This window comes from Haemaphysalis longicornis, unplaced genomic scaffold (genome assembly GCF_048455015.1).
Source record: "Haemaphysalis longicornis isolate Haplotype H1 unplaced genomic scaffold, Haemaphysalis longicornis Haplotype H1 scaffold_7, whole genome shotgun sequence".
In the NCBI taxonomy this organism is placed as follows: Eukaryota; Metazoa; Arthropoda; class Arachnida; order Ixodida; family Ixodidae; genus Haemaphysalis; species Haemaphysalis longicornis.
In genome coordinates, this window is record NW_027526422.1 from 52,413,460 (window position 1) to 52,436,718 (window position 23,259).

Sequence of the window (23,259 nt, forward strand, 5' to 3'; positions counted from 1 at the left end):
CTCCCATGTGGAACCGCCCGAACGCTCGAAATGCCCGCTACGACACTCGCCTGCCAACAGCTTAGTTCTCCGAGGCACCACCGCTTCGCGATTCACCGGCTTCTGACCGCAGCTTAACCCCACCCGCTTCACGACAGCGGCGTTCACCATCACCCCGGCGTCGGTCACCGCCGCCGGAAAACTAGCCAGCGCGGCCAATGGAGGTGAGGCCGCGGCACAACTGTCACGTGAAATGCCTCTTACCGGACAGCCTAACTGGGAACTACCTTCGCCTGCATCAATGCTAAAAAACACAGTGGAGGTATTAGTCGATGGCACCCGAACGATGGCTCTGATCGATACGGGCGCAACAGTGTCAGTAATGAGTTCTGCGTTTAAATCCTGTCTTGGCCGCAAAGTAATGTTTCACTGGGACAAAATGGTAACATTTCAAGGTGTTGGTGGTGAGTCCCTATGCCCACTTGGAATCTGCTCAGTGACTGTTTCGTTTGGCGGCCACACATTCAGAGGGCGGAGTTTGCAGTATTGCCGCGGTCAACTCACGCTGTGATTTTAGGTCTAGACTTCTTGAAGCAGTGTGGTGCCACAGTTGACTGTCGTATATATATATAATACTTCATTGATGGCATGAGTGCAATACAATACAAGAGACGGGCCTGCCAAAGCCGACAGACAGCGACAGAGCCATCTGTAGCAACTAATTAGCACAAAAACAACAATGAAATAAAAGTTCGGAAACATCACAGGATTCCGATCATGCGTTAATGTGTCTAAGAGCCTTTCTGAGACTACGTTTCGTTTTAACTTCTAGAATGCAGGTGAGGAGTGAATTAAACATTGCAGGGACATAGTAGTTACGGAGTCTTCTATCGTATCTTGTATTACCGCGGGGTGTAACATAACGATTCTTAGGTCTCAGGCAACGAGCAGGCACATAGTGAATTTTGTAGTGGCTGTGCCAAAAATGTTTTTTAAGACAACGGTTTCGAACAGCAGAGAATTGAAATCTGGTAATGACAAGATTTTGAACACATCTCATTTGGGGGAGAGATCATAAGCAACACTCTTCCGAATACCACGAAGGATGGAATTGACCCGGTTTACCAAATGTTGGGCGCTATGACAATATATAGATATCCCATACCGGACTACACTGCAGCATAGGGCATGAACTACGAGCTTTCGGACAGACAATGGTATGTAGAATTTAATATTGCGCAAAACACAAGACACTGCGCGAAGTTTTTGACAAACGTGTGCGAAATGAGAATTCCAGGATAAATCACTCTCGAGGAAAACACCAAGGTATTCAACTGAACGGGCGTATTGCACAGGGTTACACGAACAAGGATTGCAACTTCATGTGTTCAAATATAATTGGGACGATATGGTAATTTGCTTCATAGGGTTGTGGAGACAGATTAGTCGAGTTTTGGACACATTGATAACGACCACATTATTCTGAAACCAGTTCATCACCTGTGTTGTTGCCATGTAAAGAAGAGATCGTGTCAGTGCAATTTCGAGCTTAGGAAACAAGGGCAGTGTCATCAGCGTGCTGATATAATTTGACGTTCACAACATCAGATAAATCATTGAAATATAAGTTAAATAGTAACGGACTTAAAATTGAACCTTGAGGGACGCCAGCTTTAATTTCCGTCGAGCTGCTACAAAATTTTCCAATAGACACAAGTTGGTGCCTATGTGATAAGAATTATATATATATATATATATATATATATATATATATATATATATATATATATATATATATATATATATATATATATATATATATATATTGTGAGCATTTGTGTGCGCGCTGCGATAGTGCTCGCTTTAAGGACACATGGAAGGTGACTGTTACTTTCGTGTACAATCCACCTTGCACTTCGACTGCTTCTCACGACCATTATCATCATCATGTCGTACCTCATCTGTTTCTCACACCCTTCCACATCATCATTCCTGGGGCTCGTATTCTCAATTACAATAATTACAATAAATACTGCTCTTTTGTGCGCAAGTTGTTCATATTGGCGTATCCCAATGTTGCTGCAGACTCGGCTTATGGAAAGGGCGCTCTGGTTTTGGTTTGTAAGGCCTGCCCTCGGCTATTCGTGTCATGATGCAACATCATGAGAGTCAGGCTAAGCAAGCACAACGGCACTCGCTTGACCCCCTCACCCCTGCAAAAGAGCAAGACGGCCGACCTCTCAGGACAAAACGGCGTGGTAGAAGATGTCGAGCATAGGACCTCCATGAGGACAATATTGCACCGTCTGTGGGCCGCATAGGATGCTTTGTTTGAATATCCACAATATAGCGACATAGCAAGGCAACAATCGCTAAGCTATCGCTTTGGGCCATACGTCTTCCCGTATACACACACGCCCTGTGCTCTGCGTCCACTCTTGTAACATGAAAACATACGACGGAGGCAGTTTACCGCAAAGGGTTCAATGGCGCCTTGTGTAACAAGAAGGCTACATTATAGCGCTATGACAACAAAAGAAAAAGCGTTCGCGTGCGGGGGGTGAGGGCATGAGGAGGGCACTAGAGGAAAAACCCGAACAAGTTCCATCATATTTTGAAGCGGCAGGCGAATCATTAGGAGCAGGCGGAAACAAAAAAGAAGCATCAGCGGACAGGAGAAAGCAGTATGTAGGACGAGGAAAGAAGAGCAAATAACTTTCCCACAGGGCAGGTCGAAGCGTCAATGTTATCAATGTGTGTCAACTTAAAATTAGACGAAGAGCGAGACGGCGGCGACCGCGCGCGAACTGTGACTTCCCGTAATAGACGGACCTGCAGGGTGGTGGAAGGGGCTTCGCCTTTCTCCCGACACGTGTGACCTCGGGAGCACGCCATCGGAGCTTATCGCCGGCGCCCGATGACGCCGTGATAACTTGTGCACGGGCCTGTCGACTTCCTCATCTTCTGGCGTGCCCTTCGCGCGAGGGAGGGTGAAAAGGGCAATGATGTTTCAGACCAGGACGATTTTTTGAGCCCGATTGTGTATGTACGCACGTTTCAGCGGACCCGAGTACGTGCTCACGTGTTTGCCTACACTTGTGCTTATAATATATGTATGTATGTGGGTATGTACGCGTGTATCCACGTACGCATGTATGCACGTATGTATGTATGTATGTATGTATGTATGTATGTATGTATGTATGTATGTATGTATGTATGTATGTATGTATGTATGTATGTATGTATACTGCATGCATGTATGTACGTATGTACCTATGCAGTATACATTTATGTATGTATGTATGTATGTATGTATGCATGTATGTATGTATGTATGTATGTATGTATGTATGTATGTATGTATGTATGTATGTATGTATGTATGTATGTATGTATGTATGTATGTATGTATGTATGTATGCATGTATATATTATATGTATGTACGTCGTGTACTGAGGTCGACATTGTTGTGTTGTGTACTTCACATTTCTTTCACAAACGGAGTGATACAGAGGGAGACCCCTTTAAAAAACCGGCAAGGGTATCTCTTACTAAACAAATGAAGACGAAACACTGAAAGTCGTTTCACTGAGGTGAATGCGAGTGGTGGTGCTCGATGGGAGGAGGCGCCGCTTGGTTATTCTAGGTTACTTTGTTCCTTTTTAAGACGATAGTCTTTCTTGGGTTACTTGAACGGGAAAATTTTGGGTTTTCTGTCTGTCGCTCGATTCAGCCAGCCGGCTAAAGTAAACCAGATGCTGCGCAATAGTCTTATACACTCAAAGCCAAATCTAAATGTCTAAGTCCGGTGTTAATTTTCACACTTGTCAACAATGTTGAACAAGAACAGAAAATCAATACATGAGTGATATTTGCAGTGTTCCTTTATTAAAATATTTACAGATGCTTGCTTTTCGCGATAGCAAAAAAAAAAAAAAACACTACATCAACTGCAGAACACCGTCACCTGCTGTTGCCCGCACTACCTGGCGGAATTAAAAAAAAAATCAAACGGCAACTGCAACGAAAAGTTCCACTAGATAGGTTCCATGTTCCGTTTGGAACGCTCGTGGAGCAGGGCAACGTGGTTCTATAAACGTTGTAGTCGGGTCTCCGTCGTACGGCAGCGCTGGCATCGAGGCAACCCACTTGTAGCAGTGGAACGCGGTAAATTTAAATACACTTGGGCAGACCTCTGGCCTGTTATCTTGGAAGGAATGAGACGGGGGAGGAGCAGCATGAGAGGTGAGCGGGAAAGAGCAGGGATGCATTTACTTGCCAGGGACGAAAGTCGACTATCAGCTTGCGTCGACATTTGCAACGAAAGGAGCAGATACGCAGCCAATTTTCTAAAATTACTGTAACCAGCACTTCGGGATCGATGGACGAACGTCGAGCTTTGCGTCGTTTACGCTTTTATTTTACTTGACGATTGCGACCCTGGCTATCGATATGGTGAAATAAATTGTTCGTTTTATGACAGTTTCGATGCTTCTGTCTCGCCCTAGACTTCTAAATTGGGTTGTGTGTCCACTGGCTCTGCGTGAATTAAGCGGCCCCTCCCTTCCTCTCTCTCGCTCTCTCTCTTGATATAGATTGCTGCGTCTTGCCCATACTGGGACGCAGGCTGGCTTCATGCGGGGAGAGAAATATTTATTGGCCGATGTGCCTAACTGCCGAGGTGAGATAGAGCGAGTCTTTATCTGTGGCTGGCAGTACGGCTAGCGATGTAAGTTTTCATAAAATTTTTAGGGGCGTGAAAAAAAAAAAAAAACAAGTTCTTTTCATGTTTTTTTTAAGTAGGAAAAATTGAAAAAAAAAAGACGATTCCCCACAGATCTATAAGAAATCTCGACATGCTTCTCAAGGCAAAAGCCGTACACGCCTCATGAAATGCGAAAAGTGATCGTAGTGTCTGGCGACTACGTGAATGAAATCAAATTACGGACGCTGTAAAAAGAAAACAAGTGAATATAATGTACACAGAAACGTATATGGATTCGAATGGGATTTGAACCCGGGTCACCAGAACCGCAGCCAAGTGCGGCAACTACAGCGCTAACGGGGTACCGTGCCATGATGGAACAAGAATTATGCGGATGCGTGCCGCATGAGAGGTGAATGTGACGGCACCGCAAACACGATGCGGCAGTGAGGAAGTGTTCGATAATCGCTGGCTTTCGCCTTCAAATCATCTAAGACACTTAAGTGGCCAATGAATTTTTCTGTTAACACTGATAAGAATAAAATTGTTACATACTGCATCATGAAATTCCCAGCAGAGCTTCCGCTCTCAAAATCTGCGCATGATTCCATGTCAAGGCATTGATTTCAAAAAGCGTTTCCCTCACTGCAGATTGGTCACATCACCAGAAATTCTCCCCGAGAAGCTCTGTATGTATTTTTTAATGTTATCCCATTTGAAAAAAAAAAAAAAATGAAGGTAGCTCACAGTGCCGTGTAAAACTTGAAAGTGCCGAAGCTGTACGTAACCTTCACGACCATAACGACTGTTTCAGTCCACGATTGCAGCCGATTTGCTTCTTCTTCACTGCCACAACAACTTTTAGTTTTGTCATTGTTGCTACACGAGTGAGCTTGCTTCATTTTTTTGGAAGTGATAATTATTGGACATCACCATGGAGAGGCAGGCGTACGCTATGACGTGTCTTTCTCCTTCCGAGCAAGTGTTGCCCCGATTACGGCAAACGCTGCAGCTTCTTTTTGGCCAATCTCCCTAAGTGGGTATACTTGGAATGACAAACATGCGCCGGGGACGCTGGGTGGTCGTCGGGAGGCACGCACACATACGCGCTCAGCATTTTTGTGGTTTTGTAAACTGCCGAGCGGTAATCGCGAGGCCCGGTATTTTTAACTGCGAGCGCGAAAAAATACGATTTGCTAAACAGTTGCGCTGTTAAAAAAAAACAGCGCTTTCAAAAGTTTTTGTTTTTTTCAACCTCTCACATCTCTCAATATAGCGGGCAACCATACAGTACGCGATCCCCTGCCCGAAGCGCTTCTTCTGGGTAGTCGTCTGCTGCGTAACTTGGCACAGCACATACCAACAACGGGGAGATGACGGGGGGGGGGGGGGGGGGGGTGTGTAGAATGTAGGTCCTCACAGCATCGTTATAGTCCCTGCGGACTTGCGGCCTGGAGGGGTCGCTGTTACACATGACAATATATAATGACCCAACGCGGAGCTAGGTTCGCACCGTTAAAGCGGTACCATACAGGACTGCCCTAATAAATGGGGCGAGCATTTGGATACAAACATATATAGGTTATATAGGATAGCGAAGGAGGAAGCAAAGCTTTTGCATTTTTTCGCAACCTAGTCGCGCACAGCTATCTGTATAAACGCAGCCTAATTGTCGTCTTCAGTCGATGCGAACGGGAAGCGAATGGGCCAAAAGGAGTAACATAGACACATCGATTCCCGTGTTGCTCAGAGGCGCGCAGCCCAAACTTGGACAGACACTCCCAAACTTACTTTGCGTAAGGGGCCCCAAACACACCTCATTCTCTGGGCCGACAAGCTCAGCCTCGCCTCAGGCGAAGCTTCGAGCGAAATCGGGCCGAAAAAAATAGCCTTCGACCACTGCCGGGCAGAGAGGCTGTCTTCATGTATATACACGTGCGGCCCATACCTTTAGCCGACTACTAAAATGACGGCCTTTGCAGCAGCGCCCGTGGTGTCGTACCGCTCTACCGTCGTCAACGCCGAAACAATCCGCTTAGTCTCGCTCCGAAAGAACCATATCATTTTCCCTTCGGTTCGTCGCTGTACTCAAAACGCGCGACGTCAGGCACGCGTGCGTGTATCGAACGTTATACGCGTGCGCAGCACGCGAGTGTTTCCGATTCTTCGCTTCTCGCTTCATACCGCGAACGCGCACCTGTAAAGTTCTATTCGGGAGCATACACAAGGGCCCCTTGTGAGCGATAAATGACTCCGCGCCGCTTGCTAGTAGTACCATTATGTAGAGGCCGAAAAGAGTGCTAAGTAGCCGAGCCGATGAACATGCAAAGGCTTCGGGGCGAACGCGCTCTATGTTTGGCACGTGCTGTGGTGCGTATAAACGCGCGTCCATACAGGAGGCCTGCCGCTGCTGCTGCCCCGTGCGCGGACGGCGTGCGAGGAATTGGAGCGATTCTCGGGGGCGAAGCATAACAGGAGGCTATGGCGGCTGCCCTAGATCAGCGGGGAGCGGACTCAAGGCGATGAGGATAACTTATGCGGGGATGAGTGAACGTGAAGCACCGTGCACGCGACATAGACGAAGTAAAAGAAGAAAGGTGCGCCCAGCACACTGGACGCTTGCGCGCGCGCGTTATTAGTTGCGGTCATCTCGCCACGCCGCTACAAACGCGTGCGGGAAAATTTATGCCCTTCACAAGGGGGTCGTTTGAAATCTCTCTCTCTCTCTCTCTCTCTCTCTCTCTCTCTCTCTCTCTATATATATATATATATATATATATATATATATATATATATATATATATATATATATATATATATATATATATATATATATATATATATATATATATATATATATATATAACACAGAAATACGGGTTGGCAGTCGAGAAAACCTCACCAGACCGGTATTCTGGAGGTCGTGGGTTCGGATCCCACCTGGCGGGCATTTTTTCTTCACTTTCTTTCTTTCTTCCCAAATTCTTAATCTGTTTCAATGATCTACCACATCCTCCCCTTTGCTTTCCGAGGTTTTCTCGACTGCCAACCCTTATTTCTGTGTTATTTTCAACGAGCCCCTCATTTCCTATTCTGATTCGCTATATATATATATATATATATATATATATCTAGTGTGTGTGTGTGTTCTTGGCTAAAGGTTACGTATACGATTGAATAGTCATAGCGAGAAGCAACAATATTATAGAGTTTTATCATACCGTTACCGTGTTTACGTTACCATCTACCGTGCTTGCGGGAGTCTACTGCGCACGCACGAAAAGGTGTGGCGAGCGGTAACTTACCGGCACAGATTTTACCATCACCAGCGAGCTTCCTGAGCGGAGGGAGTGTACCATCGCGTCTTGATTACAGCAAATTCAGTGCGATCGGCGCTTCATGCTTGGTAAAGCCGATAAAAGTATTCTTCGTTGTTGTTGTTTATCTCGTCCTCCTTGTTAAATGACGACCAGGAGCACTACAAGCGACCATTTCTTTCAGACGGGCGAGCACAATGGCCGCCCATACTCGTGCTAAGCCTCGCTCGCCTTAAATAGTTCAGATACGTTTCTGAGGCCGCAACGTGCTTTTGCGCCTCCACGATCGTGCTGAGCAAGGTTTGAGTAATTACTACAAAATATTTTACGAATTTCTTCCCGAATTATTTAGCGCAGGCGTAAATTCTAGTTTACCTTGATTGTAACTCTACTCAGTACATATATGACGCCAACAAAGTGTTGTTTTAACGCTCTACAGGTGATGGATACGGTACTCTTAAATTAACTATAATGTTCCATGCTTCATCCAAAAAGTGAAATATTTAAGCTACTTTAAAGGAAAGTGAACAGATAAGAGCAACAAACTTATCCGTGATTTGCTTCGCGACTAAGTAATCAGATGTCGCTACCTGCACCACGGTGGCAGGCATACGCAAACCGCAAACGGTGTACTAAAACGTCCTTTACCGTTTTCAGCCGTAAACGGAAACTCCGGCTTCGGGTGACATGGTAAACAGTTACGCAAACACGGTAACGATATGCCAAACCTCTATATTTATTTTAACGTTTCGACCGGGGTCTGGTTTTTTTTCTTTGAGAAGGACTCGACCCTCGTCGGAACGTTAGAATTAAATTGCTGTTTTTCTCTGTGACTATTCAATCAATTTAATATATATATATATATATATATATATATATATATATATATATATATATACATGCATCCATACATACATACATACATACATACATACATACACACGCGCACACAAACACATAGAGTAAACCCTGAGTAACACGAAGCACTAGGGACAGGAAACTGGCTTCGTTATAAGCGATATATTATTAAAAGCAGGTATAATGTGCTCTCCGTGCACTACAATGGGAGCCGCTAGGCTCTTCGAATCAAGCGAGCTTTAGAATAATGCGATTTCGACATTTATCAACACAACGTCCTCTGAGGAGCAGGGGGCGACCCCGCTCGCCATGCTGTGCGGTAACGAGCACATTGGACGCTATGCGGATTTCTCCCCTATGCTTTCCTTTTCACGAATCCACGGTGCTGAATGCTGCAAGCGGATGTTAATCCTTCGCGTCGCTAAGCACGCATTAACGAATAATTCGTTCCACCTGTCGGCGCTGAAGTACAACGCAGAGGAGATACAAGAGGAAATGAATTATTAACCAATTCCGCTTCTATGTATCCAGGGGCCCTGGCCAGAATACGTAGATCCGAATGAACACGTTTTTTCTTCTTTATTTTTTAATGTTTTCTGCCGCTTTGCGCAAGCGTTTTTTGACCGATGAGCGCAATGGGTACAACATTGTACTCCGATGTTCGACACCCCTTAAGCCTTCTCCTCCGCTCGGCATCTGTATGCGAGCCCATACGTGCCGCTGAAGCTTCTTTTTCATTGTTCGATATCCAAGCCCCAATTTTTTTTTTCTCGCTAGCGAGATCGAAGCGTAGGAAAAAAAAAAACGAAATAACGGCACTACACAGCGGTGTGGGCTTGTCCGACACTGAAGCCGAGAATCTCGCACGGGCTGCTGTGATCGATTGTGTGTATCACGCGTCCGATATACCTGCGCGTGCCTGATTGGGTGCGATGTTTTGCGCGCCCCGGCGCGTTGCTGTCCCGTTTTTCTTTCTTTTTAACGCCTAGCCCCGGCGCGGCGGTTCAGTCAGGCATGTACGGGCATCGGCGCGAGCGCTAAAAGGTTAAACCTTTCTCACACCACCGTAGAGACGATCCCCGCTGAGCAGCGCTGCAAAAGAGGCATCGCATGCGACGGCTCCCAGGCGTGGCAGAGCGGCTCAGACGCTGCTAACGCCGCGGCAGGTAACGACAGGCAATCCATTGTTGTCCGAGGCGGCCGATTAAAAATGGCTGATGGTGAGGCTCGATAATAACGGGACGTGCTTTATGGGCGTCTCGCGCATTGTATGCGTATACCCACGCTCCACGGTAAGCGCCCCTGATGCGGAAAATGGCTGGTCTTGGGAGGTTTCACGAATGCTGATCATTTTTGCTTTCTGCTCGTATTATAGCGCGATTACCGGGAGTGCAGTGTGTACCTTTGTGTACACCTCTCATAATCTTCCGCCCCCCGCCCCCTCTGTACCTAGAAAAAGGCAAGAAAAGAAGACTGGGTCAAACCCGATCGATGTTAAAAAAAAAAAAAAAACTACAACGTAGCTATTCTGATGAGACGGCTTGTTTAGTGATTAGTCTGGGCACATCCCGGGTAATACAACGATAGTATCGATACTTCCGTGCCCCAGGACGATTAAAGCACACTTTTTTGACGGTGGTTGGGAAAAAAAAAAGGTGGCGTCGTTTCTCAGTTTTCGCATTATCCGTTATAGCCCGTTCACGCGCGTAGCGTGTGAAGACGAACTTTGAAGACGTCGTTACTCTTTGTCAAAGCTGACGTCGTGCGAACGGCGGAGCACTCATCCTCACCTTCAGATGGTAAAGCTGTTGAACATCGAGAGCTTTATACGCCGTAGTAACGGCTGCTCGATGAGCCTATAAAATGAACGCACATTTCATGTACAAGATTGGCCTGTTGAATTTTGTTTAATACTCTGTGGCGCATCAAAAAGCGATGACTGCACTCATTCCATTTTCTAGGTCGGACGCAGCTGCGGCCCTCCGCATACTTGCCCGGGAAACCGCAATGTCCCAATGGACTACGGAAGAATTCACATGTGCGCGCATTGGTGTCCCTGACCCGCACCTGCAACGTCCCCTTCCACTAAGACTCCCACGGTCTGACGCAACTCTTCTTTGCCGTCTCTTGCTGGGGGTGGCATTCACAAATGCTTACTCGTACTTGATAGAAATGGCAGCAAGGGCGGAGTGCGAAACGTGCGGCACATCGGAGGCGATACGCCACGTTTTATGCGAGTGCCCACGCTACTCGTCTGGAAGAAAGCTGTCGTCAGCATTGAGGAACCTGGACTCTCGGCGGCCATTTTCGGAGGAGAAGATTCTGCGCTACTGGCCCTCTCTGTCAACCGCTCAGAAGGCGAATAAGGAACTCTTACGCTTACTAGGGGCGACGAACTTAAACTCTAGACTATAGACTAAAAGCCTTCAGTGTCAATCACTGAACTTGAACGTTTAGTGCGCTGGGCATACCTGTGTGCTCCAACTTTTCTTCATTCTCTCCGTTGTCTTTTTTTTTCCTATTTTTCCTTTCCCACGTGCAGGATGGCAAACTAGGCTCTAGCCAGGTTAACTTTCCTGCCTACCTTCTACATCTTTTCTTCCTTCCTTCCGGTGGTTTTGCGAATTTATTATCTGTACGGTGTTCGGAGGCCGGATGAAAAGTATCGAGCTCAATTTAGGTGCTTAACGGTGACTGCCTTCGCAGAGGAAGCAGAACAGAAAAACCAATGTCTATGATGATGTTTAATATTAGAAGAAAGGTCTGTGGGGCACGGTCCTTCTGCTGCGGCTCAGTAGAGAAACCGCAAGTTGTTTGGACATGCGAGCTATACGAGATCCTACTAGATTACAACCTCCCTCAAAGCAACTAACTTGTCATTTATCAGGGACACTTTTTAGTAAGTTCACCGGCATGCAATTTTCCCCTATTGTAATGTTGTTTCAACTCAAGTGAACCCAGCACGACGTAGGCATTATCCATGTGCGAGCATATTCCGCTGCATGAAGTGCCCCGGATGTAGTACAACCCGAATCTCACTGCGTGAATGGCTTTTTCCACTTTTTTTGCGTCTGATGGGCAGTGTATCTAACACTGTCACAAAGCGGGAACGTTGCGTAATTTCATCTGAAGTTCCTGGTAAAGATTGCAGTGTCAACGTTTATAGTAGAGATTACCACAGTTATGCCTGTACTGAAAATTTAAGTAGTACAAGAAAAAAAGTTCTATTAACTGCCAAGTGGGAATTTCGGTGTAAACTTGCGCAACCCGTAGCTGCTGTACACCAAGCCCCTTTAAAGTTGCCTTCACTGCTACACTTATGCATTGCTGGGGAGACATTTTTTCAAGAGCCATATCACCAGTTTGATAGCAGAGAAGGAATTCCCTAAGGCCTTCTATTAAATACCTCCTACAGCACCCGTGTGTAGTTATAAAGCGCTATAAACCAAGCGCTTTAAAGTTGGCTTCTTTTTTATACCAAGTGCTTTGCTAGTAAGACATTCTTAGGGCAAATATAAGTGAGCTTACATGAAAACCTATAGGCCCCCGAGCCTACATAAAACCCCATGTATCCCTACAGTGTCTGACGACCCCGTGGTTAAGCTTTTCTACTATGCACTCAATTCACCAATCAACAGTTAACTTCGGGAAATGACGATGTTGAGCATACGATTTTACCCGAAGTTCAGTATCTACCGTGGCACCACGCAATGCAACCGTGGCGTTCTGCATGTTACAAAATACACACAAAAAAAAGTCCTCAACGCGTAATATTGGCTCCCCGTCAGCGCCCCCCTCCTCAGGGTTATTTTCGAGGTTTCAGGACGTTGTATGGAGACCAGGATCACTGTACAGCCACTCCAAGTGGAGGGACGCAGTGGGGCCGTGTTGTCGGTTTCAGCGTGTAAGGGGATACTATCAGGATTTCCGTTCATGCATACCCATCCATTTCACCGACGCATTAGCCCGCGCCCTCCACCATTTAGCCACCCGGAATAAAATAAAATACGCAAACAAGCGGTAGAAAGCGCGACCACGTCCACGGCAGAGTGCAACTGTTGGCATCGGAGGCGGCTGCTGTGTCACGCCTCTTCACGCCGCGCACGAGCAGAAAACGTAGTAATGGCGCGAAAAACAAAAAGAGAGAGAAGAAAGGACGTTGTCCGGCGACCATATACGCACCGCGCCCGCAACGACCGATGAAAACGCACGGCACATCACAACCCGAAACCGTTTTGTAGCAGCGTACGTGCCTAAACGTGCGAACACGATTGACTCGCAGATGGATGCCCCCGATAGGGAAGCTCCTGTTCGCGCCTCGCGATAACAACGACGCTCCCGTGTCGTTCGCTACTCCTCCTCCAAGGCGCTTTTTTTTTTAATACCTGCTTGCGAGGCGCCCGACTGCGCGCGCGCGATGGGGGCACGGTGCCCACTGTGCGGGACAACTCGTGATTTCTCACCATCGTTTTTCTTTTTTGGGGGGCTTGAGAGGAACGTAGGAGCATACATGGTCGTAACACCTCCCCCTTGGACCTTGTTCCATCCTGTACCTTGCCTTACGCCCTTCACCCGTTCGACATGCAGAGCTGGTCGTTTTCGTGAAAACATTTTTCTTTTTCGCTGTGAGCTTCATTGAGCAGCAGGTCATTACGAAGACCTTCTAGCGCCACGCAAGGGCGAAAAGTAGGTGCACACGAAAGAACAAAGAAGAGCGCGAAGTTCAAAACGCACTGACCCGCAAGTGCGGGACGCGGATTCTAGATCATAATCGCAGCGTGGCGGAGTCTTCCGTGAGGAGAGAGAGCAGGTACAACGACGACTGCGTGGAATCGGTGGCAACATCGAAAATAAGAATCGCGCGGCGGCGGTATTGTTGCCGACGCGGAGGATGAATGGAGGATGTTACGCGAATGAACAAGCTTTTGTGCAACCAAAAGAAAAGTTTTGCTTACCCCCACCCTGTTCTTCTTCTTTTTTTTTTCATGTCGCCTCCTGCTTTGAGCGCGCGGTGAAATCAAAGGTCGCGCGAAGGATACGCATTTGAAGCGCAACAAAATCGTTTCCTTCCTTTTTTATCCTCCCTTATTGTCTGTTGTAACTCTGTATTTCTACTCGATGTTCACAACTGAGCACAGAAAAAAATACGGATGTGTACACCAGCGTGATCCACGCACCGTCCCAGGTTCTTATCTATGTTCCTGTCTGGTGTACGATCCATACACTTCTCCGGCACCTCGCCGGAGCGAAGATGGCCATAAAATGTGTTTCTGTCGTTCTCCCTAAGCAGAGCCTTGTTCTGGAGCGGCCGTCATGAGCCTGGAGATCCGCGATGGAATCGCGATTCAGGTACCGGGGATCGGAAGGTCACGTGACTGTACTGAATTTTAGGCAAGGCAAAAAAAAAAAAAAAAAGAAAACGGACACGGAAGCACGCTATGTGCGCCAAGGTTTTTTTTTTTTTTTTCGATGCAGGGGGACTCGTGTTAAGAGGGATCCCGTAAGGTGAGCGCTTGACTACAGCACGGCGCGTTGGTACGCGTTACTTCGGGGAACAAAAGGCCATCAAAAAAGGGACTAATAATGGTGATTGGGTCCACTGGCACAAGGCCAACTAAGGAACAAAATAAAAAAGTACAAACGCCGGGAAACCAAACAAGTAAATACTTTACGAAGGATTTGTTTTCGTCTTATTGTATGTTACCCGCTAGGATTTTTCGTACATTTATGTCAGTCTGCGTTCCATTGTGTATTGAGTATACTTGCTACTAGCTGGTTAGACTGTTCCGTACTTACTGCAAATTGAGCTTGTGTTCTGTCTTGTAATCATGTTGTATTCCCCCACTGTAATGCCTTACGGTGCTGTGGGTATCAAATAAATAAATAAAAAATAAGTCTTTCAGGTCCACTGCTTGCTACAATGGGAAAATTCAAGAGGTCGGCATAATGTGCCGATGATCAAGAGGATAGAGACCCAGTTGCCCGTTCGCAGTCTCTGTGACTTCACACTGCATGACACTGCGTGAGAAATTGAAACTGCGCCCGTCCTGTCCCTTTCTTATTGTCTTGTCTCTCACGCGCATTTTTTACACCCTTAAAAATGCAATGCCAACTAGCTGAACAACTCGCTGTACTATGCGTAAGAAATCATCGTTTAAACCGGGTGTCAGTTTGCATATACCAAACCGTGTATAATATTTAAGGAGTTTACAGTAAACGTTCCAAATGTTCCCTACCTTATTAAGCCCATCACGTATTGGTCGCACATAAAACCGCGTACCGAGTCCTGTCGCCGAACATCAGCCCGAACCTGATTTGAAACCACCGATCAGAACATGCGTCACATGCACGCCTAAATGGCGGATGCGTCCCTTCGCACGCGACACTGTGGCGGCTGGTCGTGGGCAGTGATGCGAGCAGTCCCCATTCATCGTTAGCGGCGCCAGCCGCGTCACTGGCTCCCACGTGTTACACAGGGGCATCCACCGTCGCTGCGCGCGGGGAATTTCTATAGCCTCGCCAGCGGCAGCCTAGCCTGGTGTTTCATTAATCACGCTTTAACTATACTGCCCTCCGCGCTGTTTTCCGTGGACGTCGACAAAAATTACGCGCAGCCCGGACCCCTCTAGATCGCCCTGCGGGACAGTGCCCTGTTATAGCGACTCGAGGAGCTGCTAAGCACCCTGTACTCATCTATTTGGTGGCCGTTTTTTTTCTCTCATTTCCAAGATGCGGCAGACATAACAAACAAACACCATAAAAGGAGAAATAATTGCATTAGGACAACAGAGTGAGAGAGAGGGGGAAAAGGTAGCTTATTACGCAGAGGTAACGTAATACGTAGTCTAGAAGAATAGTAATTAATTGTGACACGGGGAAATTACATTCGTTCGACAGCATCATTGCTATCGACACCACTCTTTAGGTCCGCCATAATTGGATCCCGAAACCCCGGCTCCTCCCTTGGCTGATTAAGTGATGAAGACCGACGTTCGAATTCATCACCGCCACGGTAGCATAAGGGGACTGCCCGTCTAACATTTCCAAGGAGCGTTAAAATAGGGTTGATAATGTTCACCAGGGCGGGAAGTTCATCGCGCTTGGGTGACCACGCAGTACTTTTTAATGGTGAAAGGCAGTAAAGCTACACACTTCGATTGTCTGATGCGTGAAAAATAAAACAGACCATTGATTCTGATTCCGCGTCGCCTGCCGGCAAACCGGAAAGCGGCTTTGTTGAGATCAGATCACGGTAGTGTGGTATATCAGTTAGCACTCTCACGTTCACTTCTCACGGAAAAATTCCAGAATGCTAAAAGGGCCAAGAAAGACAAAATACAAGTTTGTTTAATTTGAAAGAACGATGCTTCAGTACTTCACTGAGTCATACTCCAGCCCCAAAAGACGCCTTTTAACAACAACAAAAAAAACGAATGAAGTTTGAAAAACTTCCAAATTTTGCGCTGCAGTGGAATAATATAGATGGTATTCACTGAAAAGTTTCGCTGTCGATTCTTTCGCTTGGCAACACTAGAAACGGCCACGGACATGGCCGAAGTGCCACAGACATTGCGTGGCTTCTGCCACTGCGCCCGCACGCTGCAAAAAAAAAAAAATAAAAGAAATACCGGCTTGCGTCGTCTGCTCCGTTTCAACCCGATTTTCAACGGTGGTGTGTCAACAAAGATGTTATTAATCGCACTCACATCGGAGTCAAGGCATTACTTTACGTTCCGTGGGGTAGAGTTTTAAACGTCCAACACACCTCATGTGCTTAGCACGGACAAGTACCTCCATCCCGTGGATCCCGACGTAACCAGTGACGGCGCACTCGCACGGTTCTCCGCACGCGTGCCTCGGCAGTGAATACAACCAATAGGCCGGAGTGGCGTGTTATGGGCCGCCACTAAAAATGTATCTGTGTGTTAACTGCACGCTAGTATCAGTGGTGCGATCAGGCGGAACCAGATGCCCCACTACTGTAGTCTCCAGTCATGTGTCTTAGCGAATGGTTAGTTCGGCGGTCACCAATCGCACAAAAAAGATTCGGGGCCGTCTTAAAAAAGTTGCCGGAAAGCGGCGAGGCAGTCGTAACTGCTTAGCACGGTTTGTTTAATATCTTCATCATTGGTTCGATGTTCGCGATACAATTGGAATCACTGTTATTGAGACAAAGTAGTTTTCCTAATGAACCGAACTTGGATTTTGTCTTTACCACCCCTTTTAGCATTTCTACATGGTCTCAATGAGGAAATAACGCTTGAGGCGCCACTCTCTCACAGAGTACGAAAATGCTGTTAATAACAGACACCAGGGCCTTCATACTTTGATATGGCACCCTATTTTCCCCAGAAAACGTGTTTCCAGCAGTGCACTTGTATATGAGACTGAAGCCGCTTTTAAAGGAAGATATTTGTATAACGCTTTAATAACAAATGTAGTATTACGAAGGTATTGATTATAAGGCCGTACAGTCTTCCTAATTTCATACAAGACCTCTTATACTTCCCTTAGAAAGATATCTTCCAGGCAAGGCATTTATGCATATAGTGAAGATGACATTAAAGGGGCTCTCTGTATAGCGCTTCTTAGGTTACATGGGGTCTTACGGGAACTTTTAATAAAAATTAAAGCCGTTCCACTCGACGTGAGAGCTGTTGCAAGTGCAGAGCAGTGATTAGCCATAATGGGCTGTGGCGCCGTTATTCGCTCACTGCTACCACCCATCACGCTCTTCGCCGCCCTGTCCCAATCCTCTCCTGATGCATTGAACGAAGGTTTGTCCAACGCATTTCAAATTTCCCGCCTTCGCAGACCTCGCGCACCCCCTGCCTGAAACAGCACCAGTGGAAGTTCTCTTCTTTCTGTGCTTGATTTTCATCCCGCACGTGCCGACGCCTTACTGCGCACTTTGTAACGCGCCATTTTATTTTTTTCACTGCCACTTTTTTTCGCTTACAATTGCAAAACGAACCCAGCGAGCATTCCTAACTCAATGAACGCAAGGGCCGTCGGTTAATTACGCATATTTTGCCTCAAATGTACCTGCAGTTTTCTTTGCGCCAAACATTGAGGAGGTGTATGACAAACGCCAGCGGTTCACAAATTTCGAACGGTTAAGACTATATAAACGCTTGTTTTTCGAAGCCTTTGTGTTGCGCACCTGCGGTACGCCGTGTGGCTCTACTTGAGTCCGTTATCTCGCTGCGCCGCCTGATTCCGGCAGTAGCTTGACATCGAGCAGCGTAACAGCGAGCGAGCTACGACGACAAGGCGAGCCCCTAATGTCCTTGCACTTAAAAGGCCGTAGGCGTCCCCACTTGGGTATCAAACTGCGCATATGAGGCACGCAGAAATGTCTTCACAGCAATGCACACGTGTGCACAAGTGAAGCCGACCTACAAAAGCTCGGTGCATGACAATACCGGCTTTGGTGTTTCTGCATTCTTCTTTTCGATTCCGTGTTCAAATTTTAAACGTCGAGTTAAAAAAAACATATCAATGAAGCATGCAATCGAGGTACGTAGAATAACCGAACGCACTATAATATTTGCCGGGACCATTGCACTAAGGATACCCACAGCCGCTAACGCTTCTTCGCAACTGTCTTTACTGGGACTACTATTAGTTGCGACGCCGGCTAAGCTGCGCTAATGCGCTGTCGAGCCACGCCCTTTCTCACGATCGCTATATTTTGTCAGCTCTTCGAGAATCCAACCGCGATCCGTATTACAGCAGTTCGACAGCGGGGAGACTCCGGAGGTTAAAAAAAAAACACGTAAAAGCAAGCACAAAAACAAAGACGTTTCGGTTTGCTCAGATCTCGAATCCCACCCTCACACCTTATCCATCATACCATCGGAAAGCACAGAGAGAAACGGCGAAGGAGAAACGAGCACAGAGAATCGCGGCAAAGAAAAAAAAAAAAAAGAGGGGGGGGAAGCGGAGAGGACAAGACGGAAGCGAAGAAGCGGAGGGAAAGGATCAAGGTGCACGAACAGCAGAAGAGGCTCTACTTAAATGCGCCTTTAGTGCTGCGGTGGCGCCATCTATGCCCGAATGCGGGAACTACTTGTTCCAGCGGACCGCGGAAGACGATGAAGAAAAGGGCTTGTTCGGAAGCCATGTCGGAAGCCAAAGCCGTGTTGCTTCACCGGGAAGGGCCTCCGTTTTCGTACGGAAATTTGCGCTCACCGTTGTCGCTCGCTTATAGAAACTGCTACTCATGGAGACGAAGTATCAGAAACGGGACTAATAGTATCCACCTCAAATGCCCTACACACAAAGAGACGCAAATTAGTACCTCTTTCGTGGTGCGTTGAGGGCGAATTTCGAAGCGGCCAATTTAAAAGAGCCGCCCACGGGATGCGCACGGTCCGAAAGAGCGAAATAATGGCAGCCGTTGTAAGTTATTTCCGTCGTACGCGACGGTGGCATCTTTTACCGCCCACGCGTCTGATTTAGCACGTTTAACGGCGCAAGGAGACAGGCCGGTTAACGAGAAAGACCTCGAGGTCAACTCGAGGAAGCCCGGTTATCGACTAGAGCAAACCCAACGCACTGGAAAGGGGCAACTGGGTGCGAAGTAAATGTCGAGAGAGAGAGAGATACGACCAGAGTGTGCAGGTTATCATTGTAACGTGGGCATGCCAACAACGGAGAGAACATCGACGACTGGTCTGCTAGTACCGAGCGTATCAGGCCAGAGACGGCGCTAAGCGCACGAAAGAGGTCGGCGGTCTTATTCATTGGCCAGTGCTGTCGACAGCTGACCTTCGAACGGGCCGCTGGCGACCTCCAGTCCCTAACCGAGGCTGTCGTGCGGGCGTGCACGTTCATACAATCATTTATATTAATGCGGAAGCAGTAATTGTCCATGTTTGTCGCAAGTATATATATATATATATAAAGATTTTGATGAGTTTTGCAACGGGCCAGAAGAAACGGTCAGGTAAAAGATAAGAACAACTTTGCGGTTAACTTGTTCATTATAAATTAGTCCGACAGTTTCGGAAGTGGAACTTCCTTCCTCAGGAACAATCCCACAATTGTCCGTGAGGAAGGAAGTTCCACTTCCGAAACTGTCGGACTAATTTATAATAAACAAGTTAACCGCAAAGTTGTTCTTATCTTTTACCTGACTATATATATATATATATATATATATATATATATATATATATATATATATATATATATATATATTATCGTGCACAAAATGAATGCGGTGCCTTCTACGCGATGTATATGGCCGATGGACTCTGGGGACACCGTCTACATATCCGGTATATATGTTATGTCCCCCAATTGAGCACTAATGCTTTAGCATTCAGTGCATCGTAAGGGAAGGAGAGCGCCGTGCAACGGCGCCCTTACTGAGTGCTGCATCCAAGGCTATAGTGTCGTTCCATGACATTCGAATTTTTATGACTAGGCTGGCACAAGGCACAGTATCCGTCATTGAGGTGTAGGGGTTCCGTCTTGGCTTCCTGATACGAAGTATGGTGGTTAGAGCCCGAGTTTTCCCTCCTTTATTTTTTTTTGGTTCATTTTTAGTACGAAATATAATTTTCATTACTTAGGTTAGTTTTCTGTGTCTTAAATGATTGCTTTCTGTTCTTTAACATATGTCGTTAGGTTACGATATCTTACGTCAGGGAGAGCGAAGTAGTGCCAGATGAGACATTTTTATTGCGAAACGCCGGTGGACGTCACTACAATGGAAAACTCATGGTACCGTCAGGCGGCACTATAGACAGCCTTTTTAAAAAGTAGTGTCATGGCCTTCTCGACTCTTTCATTCCAAGGCAGAAAAATATTCTCGGTTTCACATTGAGGTTGTTAACTCTGACAAGTTTAAATACATCCTCGTATAGTCAGATTCTTTCCTTTTATACTTGCAAATTTTTCGTAGACGTATCGGGAATGGTTTTTATGAGCACGGAATTTATTTCGGGGAATAATACTGTCGGGTGCATTTTCACTCTTCGCACCTGCTATATTTTTCATGTTCTCTCTGGACGTAGCTGTTTCCCTATCTATACATCCATATTTGGCAGCAATGGAATAACAGCAATTTAATTACATTTTGCCGTTATGGGTAACGTAATAAATGACACTTTGTCAAGAAATTCCGTAATGCAATAGATTAATTGTACGGTGATGTTCGGGAGAACAGGAACTCTTTACTTCAAAAATTGCTAATGGGAAAGCGTGCCGTAGCTGCTTCCCCAGCACGGAAACGATAATGAAGCTATCCTTATTAAAGCGAAGCTCTCTATGCCTAATTGATCGCCGCACTGCAGGTAAGTCAACTTTACACAATGGATTTCACAAGAAGAAGAAGAAGAAGAAGAAGAAGAAGAAGAAGAAGAAGAAGAAGAAGAAGAAGGAGGAGGAGGAGGAGGAGGAGGAGGAGGAGGAGGAGGAGGAGGAGACGATGATGATGATGATGATAAGCGAAGGCACATAAAGCGCCTCAAGAAAACAAAACGCCACCCGTGGTCGGAATATAACCTGGGTCCATCGCGCTATAAAGCTGACATCTATCAGATGGCGCCATTCCGGCACGGTATAAGCAGTTTGGATTTTGGACTGACTTTGGCTCATTTTGCATGAGAAAAAATCTTCACGTTTTAACCTTATTTCTCTTTAAAAATGGGCTCTGAGAAGAACCACACGGTTAAAAGTAAGCGGAAGATCACATTCCCAACGCTTAAAGATCACCTACAAACGGTGGTCACTCCAGTGGCTGACGTAAAACTACTACGCTCAGAAGAGAACGGCGTAGATTTGAAGTTTTCACGTTAGATTGAGCAGCGACCTTTTTCATTGTCATTATCCAGGGCGACAAATAAGGAAACAGGGCGGGGCGAGAAATGAAAAGAAAGAAAGAAAAAGAAAACAAATAACACCATTCAGTGGCAGGCGCCTGTAGAAACCCATCCCTATCCCGCTACGCCACACTTTGGTTTCTTTTATTATTAATATTTCTAAGGGAGGCGAGCGCGCTTAGCCAGATTCGTATCTGAAACGACGCTCGATTGCCCAACACAATGCGAGCCAAATAAATTATGGGCGGCACCGTAGGCACCTATTCCACACACGCACGTAAGCGATTCGCCCAAAGGAAAAAAAGAAAAGAGAAAAATTAAACGGAGAAAGCGTAGCAGTTCAAAGGCGCGAGGCGTGGGGGCTCTGAGGATATATCCATTGCTCAAAGGGAGCAAAAATCTCTGCCCGCGTCTTCCAGGCCACCTCTCCGGACACACACACACAGATCAGGAGAACGGCGCGAGAAAGAATGGTGCATGCGCGCGTGTTTGTGCAGGAGGAAAGAGAAGTTGGACGGGCAGCGCCGCGAGTGCTAGATATCTGGCGCCCAAGGCAGGTCAGCGCTTTAAAGATGATCGATGAATCGCGCTCAACATTTGCGCAGCTTCCAACATCGCAGCAGTTCTCCTGCAGCTCCTCTCAAGCGAGTCCGTCAAGTCGTTCGTTCGGCTTGTGTCTCGCCTCTCGGATCGCCATAGGCACGCCACACAATCCGTAGCAGCGACTCAGTCGGCTTTGCGAATGCTCGCATCTTCCAGATTGTCGTTCACGTGCGCGGCGTCGTATAGGCCCTTAATTGTTTTCACTAGGGGTGGCCCGGCTTGGATCGACTTGGCTAGGCTTGTGCGCAGCTGAATTTGTTGCCGTCCTTTAATGCAAAGAGGGCACAGCAACGGCGGGTCTATTGTAAAGTCGCCCCGCTGTGAGGAGCCGAGACGCGATGCAACCGACCCACGACGAATCAGCAAAACGCGCGATGCTCACAGACACGTGAGGAGGATGGAAGAGGATGGAAGAGGGGATGGAAGAGGACGCAGGCAACAGCCAAAGCGGGCGGGCGCAAAGTGACAAGCCTGAGAGTGAAGATGCGGACCCCGCCGCGACTCGTCGTATAGTGGAGGAAAAGAGGTCTGGGCGTTTTATAAAGTGGATCACGTCTCTTGCCACCCCCCGAGCGCGCACGCGTCGTTGGGAGCGTGCTCGTGACGCCTCATCCGTCAGCGAAGCGCTGTCGAGTGACATAGATTGATCCCAGCGGACGACGACTTGAGCGGGCGCTTTGGCGGAATTTTCAATTAGGAAGCCATTAGGAATCGGCCTTGCCCACTTGAGATTCCCGGCTCTCTGGTTATGTCTCCGAGTTCTGGGGAGGAAGCCTACTTTTGAAGTTTGAGACTGCGTCTGGCGCGCGTTTTATGTGTATACGGGAGCGTAATGCAAGGGCCTTTCAAAGTTTTTTTTTTTAATCATCTATGCCGCTCCCCGGCGCTCGGAAGTTTGAGTAGGCGCTCGTTGTATACCGCACGTCTTCCCATTACGGCCTTTAGAAATCCACCTCGTGT

General features: G+C 47.0%; 1 protein-coding gene across 1 annotated transcript in view; it reads right to left on the reverse strand.

Moving 5' to 3' along the window:
- LOC144145629 (uncharacterized) overlaps nt 1-23,259 on the reverse strand; it is a gene marked incomplete in the record, with an annotated part of 497,754 nt that overhangs the window by 196,470 nt on the left and 278,025 nt on the right.